General features: G+C 33.3%; 1 pseudogene; it reads right to left on the bottom strand.

Annotated features, from left to right (window-relative positions):
- Nucleotides 1-835: 835 nt before the first annotated feature.
- Nucleotides 836-1,541, bottom strand: LOC143602057 (homeobox-leucine zipper protein ATHB-52-like; annotated as a pseudogene).
- Between the last annotated feature and the right edge of the window lie 17,942 nt (nucleotides 1,542-19,483).

Below are 19,483 nucleotides of genomic sequence, written 5' to 3'. Positions count from 1 at the left end.
ACACGACCATACAAAACATATAGCATTTTCATCTTTGTATCATCATGTATACAAAATATAAAAATAAAAATAATAATAATAAAAAACCTTATACGATACATGAAAACACGCAAATAAATTTTAGAAACAATAAATAGAGAGAAAATTAAATTAATATAGCCAGCCCTACACCTGCTTTATTTATATTTTGTATATATTAGTCAAGTCAAACAATGATGCATGAACAATATTGACATTAAATACGTTGGGCCAAGTTAATAACAATCAAGTGTCATAACTCATCTCTCATATCAGTAGCATTTCACTATGATATATACTATATAGCTAGTATAATACTATATATATATATATATATATATACTAATGTACATAAACTTGATCAATAGTTAGGATGCTTATAATTTAACTCTCCAAAACACAACTAACCGTCAAAGCTTATATCTTGTCAACATCAAAAGTATTCACGAGAATGATCAAAACAGACACTAGAATAATGAAAAAACATGTAATGAAATACCACATAAGTTATTATATATGATCAAGTATTTATAAAATTATCATTTCGATATATATCTTTTTATGATAATATATCTACAATAAAGTATATTCTATTGATACCTACAATCTCACCATCAAACAAAAGCATTGCATTCTTTGGTCCCATAGATGATGGCTTTCAAGTTTCAAGACATGTCACCAAACATTTGTCTACAAAATAGGTTAAACATATTACATATGTACATGTACAATATCACAATAACTTTTTTTTATGAAATAGAACTGTAAAACATACAACTGAGACACATAAAACAAACACTAATGGATTAAAAATTCTAACACATTTGCATGGCAAAACAACTTATATTTCAACATGAATGTCATGAGACAATTTTACATAGCATAACAATTTCATGCAACATTAGAATGATTGAGTCGACTCGAGTGGTATACCTTGATGAATTATATCTAAAGTATTTATCTCAACCCGAAAAGTCCAAGATCAGAAACCCATCATAGAACCAGGAGTATACATCTCATCGACTTCGTAAATTTGTTCACCAAAACGATATAAATTGTTCACGTCTTCTTCCAAACTCATAGATGAACTCCAAGCTTCCTCACCACATAAAGAGATCGAAAAATCCATGGGAGATCGATGGTTATTGTTGTTGTAATGTTTATGTTGTCGTGTATGTTCAGCTTGAACTTTATTGAGCTCTGCTCTAAGCTGTTCAACTTCCTTTTGAAGTTGAACAGTCTCAACTAAAGTGGCCTCTAATTGGAGCTGGAGCATGTTGTAACCATGCTCCAGACTCTGGTTCTTCCAGCGAGCCCTTTTGTTTTGATACCAAATGGCTATTTGTCTTGGTGGGATACCAAGCATACACGAAAAGCTGTTGTTTTCGCTCTGGCTCAAGCTTTTTGGTTGAGTCAAAGTTGGATTCCAGAAGTCTCACTTGATCCTCAGTTAGTCTTCTGGTGGATTGTTTATGTTGTTTTTGTGGGTTGGTTTTCTGGTTATGGAAAGTTGAGTGATTCATGATTATGGTGGTGATGTTGGTTTGAGTGTGTGATGGTTGTTTTTATTTATGGAAGGGAGTAGGGTCCTACAAGTGCAAGTATTTGGTGGCCTAGGGCATATAGAAAAATTAAAAGTTTTATTATTATATTGCTATCATATTATGTGTATACTTCTAAAATATAGCTGAGAAATTCTATCAAGTTTTGCAACTTGCAAGTAGGGCTGTAAACGAGCCGAGTCGAGTCGAGCCAAAGTGTGCTCGAGCTCGAGCTCGAACTAAATCGAGTTGGCTCGAGCTAGGCTCGTTTTCTTTATCGAGCTGAAAAATCGAGCTCGAGCTCAGCTCGTTTAAAAGCTCGAGCCGAGCTCGAGCTCGTCCAACCGGGCTCCTTTAATTTTTTTTATTTTATTTATTACTTTTTTATTTTATATTTTACAAATTTTGATACATACAATACAAAAAATATAATTTTAACATACATATTATATAGAATTTATAAACTTGAGAATTTATAAACTTATATGTTTTATTTTCGTTATTCTTTCATAAGGTTTTAGATATCGAGTGATATAATATATGTATAATTATTATTTATTTATTTCTTGGTATGATATTATTATATATAAATATTAAATTTTAGGGTTTAATCTAAATGAGCCAACGAGTCGAGCCAAGACCGAGCCACGAGCCGAGCTGGCCCTGACTCGAGCTCGGCTCTTTTAGAAATCGAGCCGAGTCGATTCGAGCTCATTTAAAATCGAGCTTTTTCGAGCCGAGCTTTTTCGAGCGAGTTTCGAGCGAGCCGCGAGCCACGAGCTTTTTGAACAGCCCTACTTGCAAGTCGCAAGGAGCCCAAACTAGTTACAACTTACAAGAGCTTACATCAAAACAAAACAAAACAAAACAAACAACAAACAACAAACACACTATAATATACCAAAGGCCACCATAACATATATTATGTTTATGTTTATGAAACTGGCTATGCAAAGCAATCAACCATAACAGATATTTAGACATGCTAGTTCTCTCATAAAAATGCATATATGTGACATATTTTAACTAGTATTTGTGCTAGTGTGTTGTGTCCCGTGACATCAGACGGGAAACCCTTGATTATAAAACTTTCCTTGGGTCTTCTTTTATAAAAACTATTTTAGATTGCTAAGTCACATTTAAAAATTTGTTTTCAACCTAAGGGTAAAATATGAGTTCCATCGAATATTAAAAAAATATTTATAAATCTAACTTCTATATATGTGTGATCCAGAAGTCAACCAATAGGTTGGGCATAGAGTGGTGGTTTATTGACAAAATAAAGTCTTTAAACATCTGAGTTTGTAAAGACGGTTTTTAGTTCAAGTTTTCCATACAATATGGATTAAAAAGAAATTAATCGTTAAGAAGAAATTGTGATCCAATAGTCAAACCAAAATTAATATTACTTCAAATATCAAGTACCAAGTGGTTAATATAATAAGGCCAACCTCCACAACTATCACCGTCAAGCGCCCAAAGAATCAATGAGGAAGAATTGAAGGCTGCTCCTCACAATTGTTTAAAATTTAATTTCAAACAAGATACAATATAGATAACTAGTTTGAGGCCCGTGTATTACACGGGTAATTGATGAAAATTTTAAACTTTAACTATGAAGTGAATTACAGTCAACAAAATCATCATTTATTGTTAATACAATTTATATAAAAATTACAGAAATTACATAAATAAGATTACACAAATATGTTACTAATAAGCAAAACTTTTCTTGTACACTACATTTGTGATTGTATTGGTTGGTATACATTGTTTATCAAAAATCTGAATCTTTAGTCCATGTATGCTTATAACTCTTGTTAAGGTAACATATATGTCTGCTTATAATTGTTAATATAGCCATGTATAGTTATTTGTGTGACAAATAAGGTTATTCAAGTACATACCGCGACCCTAGATAAATGATAATATATATCCATGATACTAACAAAAAAATATTCATACACATAAAATGTCATACCTTTTGATCAATTAACATATATGATGTCATTTGAGATCATCCGCTCATGTTTATCCAAAAAAACATGATTATTCCAAAAAAAAAAAACATATTAACTGAACTTTGATGATATAATCATCCTTAGAGTTTTCAGAATTTGAAATTGATTAATCATGATAAATTATTTGTTGTAATTAATATACTGCATATGACAAATTTTAATTAATTATATATATTTAAAATTAACAATTGTATAATCAAGAAACATATAAAACCCAAAATTTAAATATAACAAAATGATTTGTTTCATTTCATATGAGTGAAAAACAACAAAGAAATAATAACCTTAAAGTCATGTTCAACTAACAGTAACTTTTTTTTAAAAAAAAATTGTGATAGCTTTATTATTTTGAATATAAACGTTAATAGACACTTTAATTATGTATTAACCAACATGTAACACTAACATAACCTCAAATCGTTGCATTTGTATAAAAATAAAATTACAAAATTAATATAATATTGAAATGATGTAAATAACTGATGAAAACGATATTCTAGGTTTCCATATCCTAAATGATTTTTGGAAAGCGAAAATTGCGGAAAGGGATTGAAACATATTTTTGTTTAAAAAATTGAATGCTTTTAATTAAGTAATTTGTCTTATAAGACATATTAAATTAAATATATTTGAATGTATAAAAAAGTATAAATCAAATCATAAAATATATGTTTCTGGAACATTTATTTCTGAGTTATGAAAGAAAAATATTGAAAACTAAATATTGATCTTCTTGTTGCTAACCATTTATACTACAAAAAAAATATATATATATATAATAAATGATAGTTCATATAGTAAATCGTTATTCATATGGATTATAATTATAATATTCAACTTCAATAATTTAATGTTAAACACCAAGATATATATAATATGTTTTCTTCATGTTTGCAATATTTATATAAAATGTTTGGAGAAATTAAGAAAATGCATATTTTTTTGAGTTCAAATACATATGAGAAAAATTTAAATCCAAATTTGAAACTAATCTTATGTAAAAAATTATGCACTACTGCTCCAATCCCAGTTTAAAATCAAGTTATAGTTTGCTATGATTTTAATTACCTATGATTTTAAAATTTATTTTAATAGATCCGCAACTTCAATTTTGAGATTTCCTTGTTTTCTTATCTTTCACCACTAATATTAATGAATGAACTGAATATGATTTACATTTAATAAAAATAAACTTGAATTCATATATTGAAATAACTTAAAATATAAGGATCATATGTTGAAATGTTGAAAAAGGGTGAAGATGGCTATGAGAGTGACAAGTGGCAAAAATGGGTAGTTATTTATTAGAATAGATAGATGCTTACAACAGATTAAGCATGAAGTAGATAATGCTTAAGAAGTTCTTTTTTAATATCTATCTATAATATATTTAAAGGAAAACATAAAAATCCTACGTGTCGCGATGTGATCACTCCCCCTTTTTTTGGAGTCATCAGATTTGCTTGATTTTTAAATGAAGGTTTCTCATGCATTTGGCCCGAATTCATGGGTATGGGTCTTACCAAGCCCAGATATTTCTTAAACGGGTTATAACATCTCATTAAATTAAAAATTATTCTCATCAAATTATTTATGTAAAAATCCTATAAAATAGGATATGATAAAAAAATAATATCTTATTTATTTTAAAAAAGATATATATATTATTTAAATTAAAAAATCAATTTGATAGTAAAAAAAATAAACGGGTCTTGGGTCTCGTCAAACCATAAGTATATTATTAACTTTCATAAATATTATTTATAATTAAAAAACCAATTTCATAGTAAAAAAAAATAAACGGGTATTGGGTCTCATCAAAACCATATAGCTTATAAACAGAGTTATAACATCTCATTTATTTGTGAAACAATTTATCATCAAACCATAAGTATATTATTAACTTTCATACAATAAAAAAAATATAAATAAATAAATATTAGAACAAACAATATAAAACAACCCCCGTAATACGGGGGATAAAAACTAGTATATATATATATATAAAATAACAAAACTTAAATATAATACTGTAATACATAGGCTTATTAACAATATAACTTTTTTTAGTACTAAGCATATAACATTTTTAACCTGTGTAATGCATAGTATTATAACCTAGTGTATGTGTATAATAAAATAAAAAGGTACATATACAAAAGGATATTCAATATAAAATAGTATAAAGATTGAAAGGTTGATCCGAAATATATATGATAATGTTTATAAAATTTAAAGATATTATGTGAATCAAACCTAACAAGACTTTTGAGATAAATAAAAAGATAACAATAATAATTAAACTTTAGTTTCTTAAAAAGGAAGTGAATATTAGACTTCGAGACAGAGTCTCGTGTTCACGTGGATATGACCCTACACTTATCTTAGTTAAATACTTGATCAATCTACTTAAACAAACCTAAAATTATAGCATGATGAACTTAGATATCTTGCTTTTGACCTTCCTATCTCAACCACTATAAAAGACTCATTTTTTATTATTTTAAAATTTTTAATTATGATATAAAAAATAGGAAAATCCGTTTACATTGTCAAACCATCAAAATCGAACTGTTAAACCGCTAAACCAATAAACCGGCTAATCCGACTGACCCATTCAACCCGAACGTTTAGTTTGCCGTTCCATGAAACCATATAACGAAAGAGAATTAGATGAGTGGTTGATGGTAAGATACACTTATTAGGTTGGTCCATTTCATTGAACAAGTTTCATAGAAGTGGTTGGTCCATTTCATTGAATAAGTTTCATAGAAGTTGTCAATTTGGTTTGACCTACATTGGTTGTTACTTATATAATTAATTAAAGCTTTCAAGTTTGGTCAACAAAGTTAATAACTAGACTGAGTAGAAACCGGTTCCTGGTATGGCCGTGTCGGGTCCGGGTTGACCGGATAAAGGGGGTACTGGTTTTGGTGGGGTTGGTTCGCTTCCAGGCCTAGGTGTTCGATGAACATTTTCAAAAAAGAGAGACCAACGAGTAAGTAGAGAAGGAGCCCATTAAAAAGGTAAAACAAAAGTTTTGGGCCTACACAAATTTTATGAGCTTAACTTTGTACCGTGACTTATTTTTGTGTTTTCTTCATCAATGGTTGTGAGGGTGTTGGTGGTTGGGCGTGGCGACGACGGTGGTGGTAATGTCGGGAACAATTAGGGTTGTAAAAGAACCGAACCAAGCGAGATCTTGTTCATGTTCATTCTTTAAACTTTTGTTGGACAAAAGGACGAACCATGAGCACTTTACCTAACGAAACACCTATTTTTTTAATTCAATCACAATGGTCCATTAAACTTATGTGATTCTTTCGTACCAAACGCTACCTTAAGTCCAAGTTTACGAATAAAACCAGCGTCAAAATTTATTTTATGAAATAGAAGTTAAAGTTTAACCAAGGCATCAGTGAAGAAGACATAAAAAGTACTCTACACTTGATTAATACATGACATGAAAATAAATTAAAAACACAATTATAAAAAGTCTTTGTTGATGATTTATTTTGGAAAAAATGGCATGTTTACACTATGTTACAATCAAATGAGTTAAAAGCTTCCGAAGGTCTAGCACATGACACTCTAGACCCAAAGATCCAACTTTTCGGTTTTTACTATTGGTAATTCCAGACCGTGTTCACAATTAGTTGAGGAGTATAGAATGACCTAAGTTAACATGGCAAGTCGGTAAAGTTGGTTTAGTTTCGTAACTGTTACAGGATTAATATGGTAATGTCTTGGTTACCAATTAAGTTAAAATTAGTTCTATACATACATGGTTGGGGTGGAGGCTCTAGATGTATGATAATTAATAGAGAACTCTTATAACAAGTTTTTGGTTATATCCAACATTTAAAGATAACATGACGACTATTTAGCAACGCTAATTACAGTGTGATCACCGACTGGTGTTATATTTTCTTTGTTTACTTTCTGGTTTTTCGTAAAAATATTCACTAACCCGTAAGTAATTAAGAACGGATTTTAATCATGATGATTGGACGTCGTGAAACTCATTTTTAGCAGTTAAGTCATACGTTGAACTTCACGATCTTTGTGATCGTGAGTTCGTGACACATACACTAAAGATTTTTAACTAACAACTAATGAGATGTAACAAACACATAATGATATTGTTATTTCAACATGGAATGCACCTTGTAATCTATATTTTAGTCTTGACATGATCTTACATGTTTGTGAGAAGTGAAACCTTTTTTAAATAAACTTTTCTAATTTATTGTTTGAGTTCTTCTAAGTTCTAAATCTTTATATACTTTTCAACTACATCTTTTATTAAACAATAAACATATATGTACAAATAAAACTTGAACTCGCAACTTCAAGTAAACACTTGTTTCAACTACTCGTTAATTTGACCCGATCCCTAATTTATCTCAAACCCGTCGATCTAACCAATTACACTACCAGCCAGGTCGTCGATCGACCACACTTTAACGTCTAATATTCGTCCTTATATATATATCATACATGTTGAATTAAAGAGAGGTGTCAACTTGGAAGGGTGCATGGTCCCGCCCTTAGCTCATCTCCATATCTTGGTGCATGCATCTAAAAAAATGATGATCCAAAATGAATATTGAATTCAATAAAAAATAATGCCCAATACTTATGTTTAATTGTTTACTCATCTATTGACAAAATATAATACATTTTTTTTTAATAACATTTCAAGAGTTCAATCCAAATTTATTTGTTTGTCTATTAGCAACCTTGTTAACTAACTATGATACATGTAACATTGAATTTGTTCATAAATTTATGAAAGCAAAAATAATTAATAAGATAAGCTTGGATGTGGGATGATCAACAAGGTATGAAATCAACGAACCATAGGACAACATCGACTGGCAACTTCACAAGGCCGACTGCAAGAGTTGGAAGTAGAGCACAACAAATGCAGCAAGGGCAGATGCAAGTCACCACTACCCTGCATTTCACTTTGTTCTATTAGTCACTAATATTATTATTATTATCTCTAAAGTAAATAGCAATCACAAAAAATGATCGAAAAATCGTTGTTGACATAACAAGATTTTTGATAGTACTATTAAACCAATTCGTACAGGCTCGACTGTAAATGATCGAAAAATTGTTGATGACATAATGCATTTCCTTTGGTAAAAACCGAGGGGCAAAAGAGACCGGTCTGTAAAAGTCCGTTGGTTTACACATTTGATTTATGTTTGTTCGTTTAGCTAAATGAACAAACTTTTTTGTTCAACTTCGTTCGGTTCGTCAACAGTACTAACGGGTAGTGTTTGTTTATTTGTTAAATATATGAACGAACTTCCAACCTGACATGAATTGGAACTCATAAATCATGTAAGACATATGAACCCAAACACAGGTTAACACCAACACTACCTGGTTAACCCGAATTTATTCTATTTTCATTTTTTTTTATCAAAACACATACAACAATTTTCATTATTTCGGTGGGTCCCCCAAAACTATATGTTTTTCTCCTTCGTTTTGATCAAGAAATAAACGCATGTGTGTTAGATACATTATGGAACCCTAAAAAGCTGCATGCACGTGATCCATAAAATTTAAAACCAGTTGTAATCAGATAAAGAATCAAGAACCGATCAACATTTGAATCATGTCATCTTCCATCACCGTGTTTAATTAAGAACCGGCATACATTGATATAGAAAAGGAGGAGCTAAGTGATGACTATGAACGTACCCAATCAAAAACACAATGGCACCGACGATGGATAGAATGGTGGCAATCAAGGCGAACGGCAAGCTTATCAAGAATGCCAATGGCCTGCAATTCATTGTTGATCAAGTACGTGAATGTAAATTAATGTTAACGTATTGTTAGTTGAATATTGGCCTCAAAGAAACTTTAACCGTACGTACCCTTCCTTTTGGTTCTAGAGGATCAAGTAAAAAAATATTACACGTTAAAGGGAAAACTCTATCAATTAAAAAGTAATAAATAATAATAAATTAATAATTACACAGTAAATTATTGTATTGTACGTATTAATTGTGTAAATAAGTAAAAATTGTGTAATTATTAATTGTATTATACGTATTAATCTTAGTTATTATTGAATGAAGTATTGGTTGGGCTGTAAATGAACCGAACGAACACGAACAAGGCCTTGTTCGTGTTCGTTCGTTAAGAAATTAATGTGTTCACGAACGATTCGCGAACACTTACCGAACGAGATTTTGTGTTCGTGTTCGTTCACTAAGAAAATTAATGTGTTCACGAACGGTTCACGAACACAAACGAATACAAATAAAATCGGCAGAGCCTAGAAATTAAAACCGATGTATCATCAATGTGAATAATGAAAGCATGTAACTGAATTAAACGAACATGAACAAGGGCATGTTCGTGTTCGTTCATTTAACTTTAAATGAACAGAACACTTAATTGAACAAATATTTATGTTCATCAGTTCATGCTCGTTTATTTAAAAAATGAACATTTATGTTCGTTTATGTTCGTTTGCTTATAAATCTAAACGAATATAACTGAACAAAGATAAATGAACATATATGAACAGAAACAAACATAAACGAATATAAATGAAAACACTTAAATAAACACAAATTAACAAATATAAAACTTAGATGATCCATCCAAATAATATTTAATTATTTTTTTATTATTACATAAACAAACATAAATAAACAGACAGAAAAGAACATAAATGAACGAACAGAACTTGTGTTCATGTTCGTTCGTTTAATTACACGAACACAAACTTTTTGTTCATGTTCGTTCGTTTATTAAATAAACGAACTTCCCGCCGAACAATTCACGAACAGTTCACTAAACGTTCGGTTCGTTTACAGGCCTAAGTATTGGGTACATTGTATGAACTTAATTGGAACATGTAACTTATAACATATATTTTCTCCGTGTTTATTTTCGAATCTGTTTAATTTTATAAACTCAAATATTATATAATCTTGCCAGGGGCGGCCCAAGGTTTTTAGAGGCTTCAAGCTACTATCAAGTTGAGGACTTTTTTCAAACTTTTTTAATATAAACTCTCCTCCTTTATCCAGGCTTGGAACCAGCAATAATAAACCAAAACGTTTATAGTTGGCGGAGTTAAAAATATTTTTTAATTCTATCATGTCAGTGCATAACAATGTTTATATGAGACTTGTTTTTCTAGCTTTATTAGATGCAAATTGTTTAATGAAATAATCATAATCAGTTTTTGCTAAAAAGTTCTTATCAATCGACAAAAGAGCTAAACCGTTTGATCTTTCTTGTGACATTGTAGATCTTAAATAATTTTTTATCAACTTTAATTTGGAAAAACTACGTTCTGCATAAGCAACGACTACAAGAATAGTTAACACAATTTTATAGGCAATATAAGCATTCGTAAAAGAATCAAAGTTTTAATATAATTTAATATATTAATAAGTGTGCTGGATTCTAAATATATAATATCCCTTAGCATTTTTAGTTTTTGAAATAGATCTAAAATTACCATCATGTTTCAAAAATAACTTTCAGTATTAATACACTTCTTTATTAAAATTTCTTTATCGAATGATTTTAACTTTTCTATACTAAACAAAAAATCAAAAATAGTTTCAAACTCTTTAAATTGATTAAATTTACTTGTGAGTAAAGATATAGGCAAGAATTCAATTAGAAATTCTAAATTTATAATACAGTTGGGTAAGAATTCAGTTAGGCGTATTATAAATTGCCAAATTATTGTACATATAATAGCATGAAGTGTCGATAGGTGTGTGCACAAAACCGAAAAAACCGAACCGAAACCAATAAAACCGAAAAAACCAAACCGAAATAGAAACCGGTGGTTCGGTTTTGAACTTTAGCAAAAACCGAAATATTGGTTTTGGTTCGGTTTTGTATTTTGTTAAGAACCGAAAAAACCGAACCGAACCGAACAGAAATAACCATAACATCTTAACCATAATCATTAAAACAAAATCTACTGATGAATATTTGTTTAATTTTAACACGTTGTTAATACAAATATATTTGGTTTGCAAGTATGATTAAAAACCAATAATAGGTACTTTCGGTTTTGATTTTGAATTTTAATTTCAAATATGTCTTTTATTATCTTTTAATATTTTAGGTCCAAATATTTAATTTTCTATTAATCATTAGTTTAAGGAAAAAAATGGCATGCTCGATTTCAATATCTTGGGTCAAGTGTTTTCTTCCCAAAAAGTTTTGGCTCGACTAACAAAACCGAAAAAACCACATTCAAAACCGAACTGAACCCAAAAACCGAAAACCAAAAACTATAAAAACCGAAACCGAATGGTTTTAGAAAATCATAAAAGCGAAAGTTTGGTTTTTGGTGCGGTTTTAGTCAAAAACCGCATCCAACCGCACCACGCACACCCCTATGAAGTGATAAGAATATATTAACCTCAAAATCTCAAATTGGCATATTATAATAGCAATATACTAAATACACATGAAGTCTTGAAGCATAAATCTAAATAAACACATGGCCACATGCTAAAACTCAGGCAGACTAACATTTAGGCTTCTGCACACCCCCTGAATCAAAAATTGTAATAAAAAATCGCAGGTGTTGCATGCCAATTCAATCACGGATCAAAAAACGAAGAATATGAGAATGCTATTGCGAGTATAAACAGAGATTATGAGACTTGCCATATATAAAGATGAACATGACGGAAATAGAAAATATTACAAGAGCCGTTATAGATTAAATGATGATTTCATTGATTGCTATTTCCATTCCATAAATCTCGTGAAATCGTGTGCGTGGAAGATACCAAAATAATCTCATCAGTTCCTTCAATCTTCCAGGTTTCCATTCTTCCATCGACGGCTAAAGAAAAAGCCCTAATATATTGGTTACTATTTTATAAAAAAATTAGGGGCCTCTAGATTTTTGGGCCGGCCCTGAATCTTGCACTTGTAAGGATTTAAACCAACACCATTTTTTGTGGAGGCATATGTAACTACTAGATCACTAAGGTTGTGTTTATTTTTGCTTATAAGGTCTGCAAAGAGCCTATGTCTGTGGGCGCACAGACATAAGCTCTTGAAGACTGTTTGTTTTTAAAAAAAAAGATCTGAAAATTATTTTTATTGTCTTAAAAATAAGCTTTTTTCACCAGCTTGTAAGGCCCCATTACCGGTGTCTCACATTGGACGTTGGATTTACTCATAAACGCAGTTCTTTATATCAGAGTTAATTAAAACTTTACGCGGAACATAAAAATTTCATAAACATCTCATAACAAATCATAAACATGTTTTAAAACATCCTTCTTGTATTTCAAAATCAAAACATAACTTATAAAATATAACAGGTCTTCAGATGCCAGACTCTTATTTTTCTGCCATGTGTCCCCGCTCAAGCCAGCTGTCTCATTCTACTCACTAGCGTGCATACTAAAAGTCAGCTACGCTGAGTGAGTTCTAATTAATAACATCACATACTTTACATACATACATTCTTTCATTCATACTTTCATAACTCAAATTTTACTTTGCTCTATTCTATTCTTCCTCGGATATTATTAGGGTCCGGTCCCTTTTTCTGCCTTGGATATTATTAGGGTCCAGTCCCTTTTCTGCCTCGAGATTATTAAAGGGCTCGGTCCCTTTTCTGTCTTGGATATTATTAGGGTCCAGTCCATTTTCTTCCTCGAGATTATTAAAGGGCTCAGTCCCTTTTCTGCCATGGATATTAGTAGGGTCCAGTCCATTTTCTACCTTTCTAACTCTTACATTTATTCATAACATACATACATATCATTCATAGTCCATACATGACATTATACTTGACAGTGCGTGCAATATTCGAAGATCGTTCACGTACCGACAAGCAATCATTCTTACCTTTCATAACGTATATACATATCATTCATATTTCGTACATAGCATTATAACTTGACAGTACGTGCAATATCCAAAGTTCGTTCACGTACCGGCAAGCAATCATTCTTACCTTTCACATAATCACATAAGACATACACTTATCACTTAGGATAAATGTATTAACAATCACATCGAGTATGCACACAGCCCTGAAAAACATAACACAGAAATGGGGTTAGGAACTCACCTGAATGCGGTTACGTTCACCGTTAATAGTAATCCCTTTCTTGAGCTGTGCACGACTAACTGTATAACAATTACACTTATCAATTAACTATTACTACTCGTATCGTATTTCTATCTTTATATGACCCACAATGAACGGGGTCCGGGGGCAGCGCCACTGGCAGCGGAGAACTAGGGGCGGCAACCCCTAGCGGGGTTCAAGGGGCAGAGCCCCTGGCTGGGGTTAAGCTGCCAAGTCAGCTTGGAAAAATTTTATTTTCATTAACTGTCTTAACGCATTTTCCCTTAGGATTTTAAGTTATTATTTTATTCACCTGCTCATTCGTTAGCCCGATTCGTGGTCTATTACTGGATTACTTTTACTTAGCATTTTAAGCGAATTTAACGTTCAGCGAAGTTAACTTGGCGAACTTATCATCAGCGAAGTTAACAGTATGCGAACTTGGTAGCAGGCGAACTTGAATGAGACGAACTTATATGTACGCGAACTTAACATTCAGCAGGCTTAGTTTCTGGCAAACTTAGGGTCCGGTGAAGTAAAGCTTTAGCGAACTTATAAGCAGCGAACTTGAACCATAGCGAACTTAAAGTGGCGAACTTATCGTTAAGCGGAGTTCACAGTAGGCGAACTTGCTATGCTTAGTGAAGTTATCCAGACGCAACTACGGCTCATCCCAAAACCTCGATAATCAGTCCGTTTTCAATATGTAATATATTGATAAGATGTTAATAATTCTCGCAAACATTCCCTTAGCCATTTTTGGATAAATCACGACCCGAAAGTGCGTAAAGTTTGGACCTTTAGATTAAAACGTTCAATACTAGGTTTAAGGGTTTATTTTTGAACGAGCCATAGCAGCCGTAAGTTCGTCTCTAACATCAAGTTTACAGCTTTACGTTCCATTTACACTCGATCTAACCTCGTTCTAAGTTTCAAGGTTAAACGTTAATAAAACGTAAACTTTAAGGTAAAAGGCATACCTTTAATGCTCGTTTGGATCTCGTTTAACTTAGTTATGAACTCTCAATCTTGTATATAGCTCGTGTACTAACGATCTAATCCCGACTAGCGTTCGCTTGGACTCGGATCTTGCTATCTCTATCGGCGACCGTATATGGTGTAGTGTATGTGTGTGTGTAACAACGTGAAAATTTCGAGTTCAAAGTATCAACTTTCCAAAGTCTAGAGACTAAAATTGCCAAATTCCAAACTTGAGGGTTAAAAATGAAAATATGGTTTTCCTGACCCATCGCGCTACGCGATGAGTCAGAAGAGACTCTCATCGCGTATCGTGATGGGGTGTCTGACAATTTGTGACACGTGTGCCACGTGGCACCGGTTGCCGCCATGTGTCACCACGTGGCAACACGTCTGCCACGTGTCGCCACGTGGAGCGGCGTCTGCCACGTGTCAACACGTGGCAGGTCTACGCTGTGAGTCAGCAGACCTATATCGCGATACGCGATAGGTCTGCTGAGGCACCCATCGCATAGCGCTATGGGAGCCAATTTTTCGCCTATAAATAGCAGCCATGGGCTGCTCATTTCCATATCCCAAATCAGTTGTTCACTCTCTCACTAGCCTCTCTCTAAAAACCCGACAAATCATATTAACGATTTCCTCGATAAGCGTGCCTCGAATCTTGTTTGTGTACCGACGTTTCCTTGAAGTTTATACCACCCTCTACCCTCATTCATCAAGAAGGCGTTGTTATGGCAATGAGTCCCGAAAGACGTGCCAACGAGTGTTGAAGTTGGCATATCAAAGTTGACCGAGAAAAGTAAAGCGGCATCGGAGTGCTGCTCAATTCTCTAAGAGTTTCTATACGCCACTTAAGGTTAGGCGTAAAATGAAAACAATATAATTCGAATATTATATTAAAGGCTTAAGCCTTAAGTCGAGGATATACTCGATACCTCGATAAAAGAAAAGAAAACATATCAAAGAAACGAATGAAAGAATAGATATTGAATATTGTGATAACATATATATGTGTGTGTAAGTATATAAGTAAATATTCTTTGTTATGAAATATTATTTAATGAATAAAGAGCATTCTTAAATAATAAAAGAAAAGAGTACGTTTCTTGGAGAAGAAGAAACGTCGGGTTTTGAATATAAACTAAAGGTTTATAATTTACTTTTAGACTAAAGGTTTTTAAGTAAAAGAAAATGAACTAAAGGTTCATCGAGGATTGAGATATAAGACTAAAGGTCTTAAGCCGGATCGTGTATCCGACTAACAAATATTTATTCGTACTATAGGTGCGAGATAAAGAAAGGGAAAGACCCTTGGACGGTGAGTGAAGCCGATCCTAAAGAGACAAGGTGAATACGCCCCCAAACTTTTACTTATTTAAAATGAGTCAAACTTGTTATTTGAAATTGTTTACAAGGAACTATGTGTTCCTAAAACCGTTATGAATAATGGTATAAACCTAGGCCTCAGGCTGTGGTATACGTATGTCTGGATCCTTACATAGGTGGTACTATGCGATGAATGGGCATGATCGCACCACCCTTGGTCGTAGGACGCTCTCCTGCAGGGAGTACGACCTTATGTGTAAATTAACGGGTACTTAACTAAGTCGAACGCTGCGGTGTTTGCTGAGGTGACCTAGCGTAGAGGCTCATATTTATAATGTGTTATTTGACTTTGTTATTCCTAAGCCACGTTGGGCCGAGGCAGGCGTAGTCTCGAGGGGTAATAAAGTAAAAGAAATATTTTTGCGTCAGCGTGTTCACCAGCATTCGTTGCTGACGTATTTTATTACATTTTGTAGGTGAACAAGGTTAGAGCTTGGAAATGACGAAATACTAATACCCGATGGCTCGGATTCATTTTGTATAATTTTAATATGGTGGTTTGTAAAACATAAACAAGTAATCTTTTGTTAACAACTTTAAACGAGTATTTTATAATACCGTCTTTTTGAATGTATATATAAATTTTTCGATCCTTAAAATTTTATAAGTCTTCCCCAATATAACGCAACTCTGAATTATTTACAAACACGATACCAACTTATGGGTCACACTCCTAGGCCCTAGAAGGGGGTGTGACAGTATGTTTTGAGTGTGAGGCAATTATGGAAAGATGGAATGAGGATTAGGGTTTTAGGGTGGTTTAAGGGGATATTTATATCCCTTAAAGCCCATGGACCTAAGGCCCATTCCCTTTAATCCATCTTAATTAGTCTAAGTCCATGATCTTTATTAATACTAATTAATTATTTAGGCCCAATAACTAAACACGACTTTCTTTTATTAAATACGAAAATTTTAGGATGTTACACAGCTTCACACTTCTTAACATCATACCAAGTACCAACACCCAACGTCCAACACCACCACCACCCACCATCCGCCGCCACCACCACCACCCACCGTCCGCCGCCACCGCCACCACCCACCGTCTGCCGCCACCACCATCCACCACCACCCGCCACAACCATCCACCACCACCATAGTCCACCACCACCCACCACCACCGTTCATCACCACCACCACCCATTGTCGGCCACCATCACGGTCCACCACTCACCACCACAACTGTCCATCACCACCACCCACCGTTCACCGCCTACCACAATCGTCTACCACAACTCACTTCCATAGTTCATACACCACTACCAATTATTTTAGCAGTCTACACACGTTAAATGACTTTTATCTACTTTCATATATATGATAGGTAACTAATTTTCAGCTTATGCAGACGATATCCAGTTTATAAAACAAACAGTATTATATTTTCATATTGCAGACCTTCAGACCACATCTTCAGTTGCAGACACTAAATCAGATGAAATCAGATTGCGGACAATTTTTGTCTTCAAACACAAACAGCACCTAAGTCATGCGTTTTCGATAGATTTGTGATGGTAAAACCTGAAAAAACGTTTATTACGTACTTGATTATTTAATCAAGTCAGGAAGTTTTGCACACTATTTTATTATCGATTGTGAAATTATTCTTATTGTGGCCTTTTGTAATTGTGGTGTGTCATCCATTCTGGTTGATGTATTATAGAAACCTTGAGGTCGTCTTTCACCATTTGCACAGTATCATGGTTTCCCGTGGTTATTGCTAGATATGAGATTAATGGGCCATCGATCATTGGTTGATAATAATTGGTAATGTTTACTAAGTTTTCACTTTTGTTTATAATTGCCATTAAATTCCCATATGATAATTATCATAGATATACACTTGATTTCCTTCGCATGGATGATTTATAAGAAAATTCGTGAAATAATATATGTCAAGGTGGACGGGGCACCCTACTTGCTTCCCAAACGAGTTTCCGAGTAACCCTAGCACACCATGCTAGGCGCAGGGACGAAGCTTCCTTATGGCCGGGAGCCCCCCCCCCCCCCCCCCCCCGTTTTATTGGGCGGTAGTGTAAATTGACCATTTTTTCATCTGAAAATGTGTATACGTAGTGTAAATTTACCCGTTTTATACAGAAAATTTGAGCCTCCCTCCCCCCTCTTACGAGCTCGCCCAAGCTTCGCCACTTGCTAGGCGGATCGAGAAAAAAAAAACAATTGTTGCCAACTATACAAACTAATTAGTGGGCTTTAATTATAAATAAATAAATAACACCCTCGTTTTACACAATACATACATGTTTAAATACTTAAAAATAATTACATCTTTTTCTACCATCGTCCTCTCTAATTAATAAAATACACACTCCTAGCCATGAATCCAAACAACCCCATATATCATAACAACATTGTCAACCGAGCGGGCTTATGCAACGGTTCCGTGAACCGTGGGCGATCCAGGTGGAAGCAACTTTGTTGATGACATGGGTCGATACCATCAATCATCAATGATCCAATATTGTCAAAATCTTCAACTTTGATTAAACGTTTGACACTTGGTACGATAACTATTTATAGAGGTCACTTAGTCCCATAATAATATGTTACAAATTAATTCCATATTCACATGACATTTACTAATGCTTTATACCTACTATATTAATTAGTTGTAGTTGTTACAAACATTTTGTTGTTGTTCGTAGTTTTGGTAATCGATGCTAAACTACGTTACTTTTACATAGCTATTGGAGGCGCACCATCATATTGATGTGTCCCGTAGATTGATGATAGTTGACACTGTTAAACTTTAGACAAGTGAATCAAGAACACCAAAGACGATATTACATAAAACGTTTATGCAACTCTTTTCATTAATAAGAAACAAGAACAAAATACTTTCTACTACTAAAAATAAAACTTTGGTCCCTGAACTTTGGATCTCCACCAAACCGCCTATTGAGATCTTCCGTACCACCTTTATACTTTTCGTATTAACCATTCGGGTCCTTCAAGTTGGTATTGCACCAAATTTTACACAATCACAAGTACGACAATTTATAAGTTGCAAAGCAGAAATAAATCCTAAATTATTTTATTTAGTCCACTTGACTAGATATTTAACAAAAAACAAGTTCCAATATATTACAGTATATTTTTACACATCAATTTGAAGGGATTATTTAGTCCTAATTAACTGGTTATTTCTCACCAAATAAGTAACCAGCTAGAAAATTAACCAGTTAACCCGAATGTGCACATGTGCACCCACTACTAGAGGTGCACAAAAAACCCATACCCGGAACCGAACCCTAAAAAATACCCGGAACTGGTTTTTTATAACCTGGTATTCTATACCCGAAACCGGAACTGACCCTACCCGTAGGGTATGGATATTGTATGCATTTTGAGCTCAATACCCGTACCCGATTTATACCCGTAAATACCCGAAACCAGTCATACCCCAT

The sequence above is a fragment of the Bidens hawaiensis genome, unplaced genomic scaffold (genome assembly GCF_021521415.1).
Source record: "Bidens hawaiensis isolate Kalapana, Puna unplaced genomic scaffold, B.hawaiensis_p1.1 tig00057859_1, whole genome shotgun sequence".
In the NCBI taxonomy this organism is placed as follows: domain Eukaryota; kingdom Viridiplantae; phylum Streptophyta; class Magnoliopsida; order Asterales; family Asteraceae; genus Bidens; species Bidens hawaiensis.
Note: the sequence above shows the minus strand (reverse complement) of the source record. Positions and strands in the feature narration are given on the sequence as shown.